Source organism: Chenopodium quinoa, unplaced genomic scaffold (assembly GCF_001683475.1).
Source record: "Chenopodium quinoa cultivar QQ74 unplaced genomic scaffold, ASM168347v1, whole genome shotgun sequence".
NCBI classification, from domain to species: Eukaryota; Viridiplantae; Streptophyta; class Magnoliopsida; order Caryophyllales; family Amaranthaceae; genus Chenopodium; species Chenopodium quinoa.
The window spans coordinates 1,060,700-1,065,523 of NW_018742541.1; positions in this window are offsets into that span (position 1 = coordinate 1,060,700).

Genomic DNA, 4,824 nt, shown 5'->3' on the forward strand with positions numbered 1-4,824 from the left:
GGGCCTATTTGTTGTATTTTAAATTTAGTTTCTATGATATTGTTATGTGCTCGTATTAATTTGAATCAACTCTCTTTTGTTTATTTATTATTGAGCTCATGGTTAATGTTAATTAGATGCTCGTTGTTGCTAAATTCAAGTGCACGGTGATTATAATGCACATACTTGAGCTAGTGAGCATGATTCTTACACTTTAATTTTACTCCTTTTAAATTATACTCAATATATATATATATATATAATTTTGAGTAAAGTGGAAAATGATTAATATAACTTTGGACACAAGAAAGCCTATTTTAAGGATTACAAGCACATAAATATATGATTAGCATATTCTATTCAAAGAAGAACCAATAATAATTGTAAATGTTACTCCCTCTATCCCCATTTTATAATTCTCCTACTTGTTAGGAAGTTTGTTTAAGTTTCCTTATTCAATTAAGCTAGTATATTTATATATAGGTTTTGAAAGTGTATGAATTTTTATAAATATGAGTTATTTATTTATTTTTTTAAGAGGAAAGGTACACAACAGTTAATAATGATAAATTGGAGCTTTAATTTTGAGCTCACGTACTCTTAGAGACAAATATTTTGAGAGATGTCACTTGATGTAGATCATAGGAAATGAAAATTGAATTGTGTGTAGATCAGTGTTTTTATTTATTTATTTATTTATTTTTTTATATTACTTGCATTCAGTCTCTACGACAATGTTACTGTAGAATAGTGTAACTCAACCAAAAGCTTAAACTGATGGTTGAGGCCCAGGAATATATTTTATACTCTATCACTCCCCCTTACATAAAAGGCCCTTTTTGGGCTTGAAATGTGAATGCAACACAAGCCCATCCATACCTGGTGCGAATTAATTCCACTTTGAAGGAGGGGCGGATGAGATTCGAACCCGTGACCTTTAATTTGTGTCACGCTGGCTCTGGTACCATGTTAGAGGACCAACTCAACCAAAAGTTTAAACTGATGGTTGAGGCCCAGGAATATATTTTATACTCTATCAAAGGTAACGGAAGTAGAGGACTTAAAAGGAAGTCGTACACGTTTACCCAAAGGACAAGAATAGCAAAACTGAGAATTATTTCTCTTATTACAACGAATTAAATTGTTTTTCCTAAGAAAATCAAAAACTGGTTCGCCGGGGTGTCCAAGTCTATGATGGCAAGTTGAAGGAGAAATAGCAGCTAGAGAGAGTTGACTATTGTCATGTGAAGTGGAAGAGTTGGAAAAAGGATAGAGGTCCCCCACACTATTGCACCTCGCTAGAATTGCCCCCGAATGAAGGTCCTTCACAGAAAAACCGAGAGGGTAAAACTCAACAGACACAGAATTATCACATGCAAATTTCCTAACAGAAATTAAATTCTTAATAATATTCGGAACATGCAAGACATTTTTAAGGTGAAAAGGTGGATTAGGTGAAGGAGTAGTGGTAGTGCCATAGCCATGAATTGGAATACGTTTGCCATCACCAACTAAAATAAATTGAGGAGTGCTCAAATTAAATAGGTTAGAGAGATTACCCGAGTCACGAGTCATGTGAGAAGTCGCACCCGTGTCCATGTACCATCCGTTGTCGGGCGGTTGTAGGCTCATCGAACTATAAGCTTGCCCCAAGTCAGTAGGAGACATAAGCTGCCCATATCCATACTGGGCCGGCCCATCAAAGAAAGCTTGGTTTTGAGGTGGACGGGGCCCCAAGAGGGAGGGTTGCTGGCTGCCACGGAACTGGACCTGCTGTCCAGTGGGATACGGGCAAGGTGGGTTGACCCACTGCCCTTACTGGATCTGCTGTTGAGGCCACTGATGGGTTCCCCACTAAGGGGCCTGCTGTTGGGCCGAGTTTGGTGGCCCAAAAGACTGCTGTTGATGCCCATTATTGTTGTTGCTTGAGCGTCCGCGGCCACGTCCCTTCCCTGGCTTGCTGCTGCCGCGGCCGCGACTGCGACCGCCCTTGCTGGTGTCGCGCTGCTGGTCTGCCGGCGGCGGTTGGGGATCGCCGGAAGTGGATGTGGACTGGGCCTGCTGTTGGGCCACAAATGCTTGACCTCCTTGCTATTTTTGCTTGGTTTTCCTTGTTTCCTCCAACAAAAACATCAAATGTGCTTTGATGAAGCTTGGTGTTGGTTCGGTTTGTGAAACAATGGCAGCCACTGTATCGTATTCACCCTCGGTGAGTCCAATTGATTGCATAACCATCTTACGATCGAAAACCAGGCAATCAACATTAGCTAGTTGATCCGCACGGAGTTTGATATGCTTACAATAATCACTCATGTTCGCATAATGTTCGAATTTCGCGTTTGCGAATTGTTCCTCAAGGTAAACAACCCGAGTATGCTTGTTATCATGAAAAATCTCCTCGAGACGGGTCCATAGTTCGAGAGCAGTGGCACCCGGCTTAGTTATAGTTTGGACTAGGTCCTTAGAAATGGTTCCATAGATCCAATTCTTCACAATTGCATCAAGTCTTTTCCAAGTTTCATCATCAATTCCCGCCGGTCAAGAAACCTTAGAGTCAATGTGGTTTTGAAGGTTGTAGGCACACGTTTGACATTGAAAAGGCTCTGCCCACGTTGCATATTGGGCTTCTTCTTGGTCGAGAGTAACGCTCATGAGGTTTTTGATTTGAACGGTGAAGGCTGGATGGAATGTGTTTGAGGGAGGAGGAGGAGGAGGAGGAGGGGGAGGAGGAGGGGTATCTCCTACGGCCATGGAGGAAGAAGGAGAGGGCACGGTGATGGTGGTGCACGGCTAGGTTCCTAAGGATTGATTAGGGTTTGATAAAGAGAAAACAACGGTAAACCCTAAGAGGAATCTGATACCATGTAGAATAGTGTAATTCTCCTTAGTGGAGGCTTTCTCATTAATTGAATATATATAGGATTTACAACCTAATTATGAGATAACCTAAATTACACAAGATATATTTTACAGAATATTCACAAGATAATATCAACATATTATCTAACAGTTACAAACAAAGTTCAAAATTATCTCACTGATTTTTACTTTGTCGTGTTACTTGATTATTTATGTGTCACATTAGTAGTGTGTTAAATTACAAAGACTTTGTAATACATACACACACTTCACAATATTTTCTATTATTGAAACTTAATACGAACGTATGCACTTCTATTATGACAAGTTTAGCTTTTAATTCATCCCCTATCTTTCATCCTTTAATCTATTTGGGCCCCGTTCTTTAGAGCTGCTCTCCTTTGCTCTGCTCTGATCAAATCAAATCTGCTCTGCTCTGCTCTGTTCCGCTCTACTCTATTTTCAAATGATAATTAATAATAACAATAATAATTAATATTCAATAATAATAATTACTATTGTATTGATGATAATAATTTATTATTTTAAATAATTATAATAATTAATAATATTAATAATAATTAATATTTATTAATCATAATAATAATAATTAATAATAATAGTTATCATTATTAATATTTAATAATTCAAACTATTAAGAATTAATATTTAATAATATTATTAATTAATAATTTTTAATAATTATAACAATTCTTTCAAAAAAATAAATAATAATTATAACAATTAATAAAAATTTCTTTTATAAACATTTGATATTAGATTCACAATGTGTAGAAACATTATATGTATGTGGGTATTGATTGTTAGTTCATTGAGTTGAATTATTTTTCAAATCTTTCCATACAATTTAAGAATTTAAAAAAAGAGGTTGTTTTCAAGTACTACTTTGTATATCATTATTATTTTTATGGTTAAAAATATATTATTAAGACCAAATTTATAAGTAAAATCATTATTACTCCTTAAATCATTATATTATTTTAAAATTTTGGTGAAATAAATATAAGTGAACCGTTGTCTTTTATCTTTCTACTATTAACATATGTTAAATACGGTATACATATATTTATGTTTTCACTCACCTAAATCAATGTTATATGCACTTAGTAACAGTAATAGTAATAGTAATAATAATAACAACAACATTAATAATAATAACATTGATAATAATAATAATAGTAATAATAATAATAATAATAATAATAATAATAATAATAACACCTCTGCTTGGCTTCGGGTAGTCCCTATTGCGGGTTTGGGTCAAACGATGAATGGCAAGACTTATCGTTGTGTGTTGTGCTACTGGTTGGGTGTTCCATTGTTCTCTATCACGACACCGTGCTCTGCTTGTTCGAGGATTTTTGCTGGGGATATTTTTGGTGATCATGCGGTGTCTTGTGCTGGTATTGTGGGCATTAAACATCGGCATAATGTTTTTCGGGATACCCTTGTTGATGTTTGCTATCGGTTAGGGATTTCAGCTAGAAAGGAGGTGGACACTATAAGAAAATAACCTTTTCATAGCGATTATTTTAACCTTTAGTATCGATTGTAATTGCAATAAAAAGCTTTCCCAACGAATGGTCATTCGATACAATATCCCCCGTTGCCTTAGCCTTTAGTAGTGGTTTTCAATATCGCTGGGGTTGGCCTCAATAATCGATACGAAAAACTACATCCAATCGTGGTGATTATTGTAGCGATTACAATCGCTATAAATGTTTAACTCATTTTCTTAAAAAAAAAAACATGCGTATGATCTTTACAAGATTCGACACATGCAACCTCAAAGTCTTATATTAAATGTTTCACCAATACACTATGACATATTTTATGTATTATTTGTCAAACAATATTTATATAGCTAGTGTTGAAAAAGCTTTTCGTATCAATTTTTAAAATTTAGTGGCGATTGTAAATGATATGATTTCTCAAAATTATATAAATGTGTAAAAATAGTGTGGA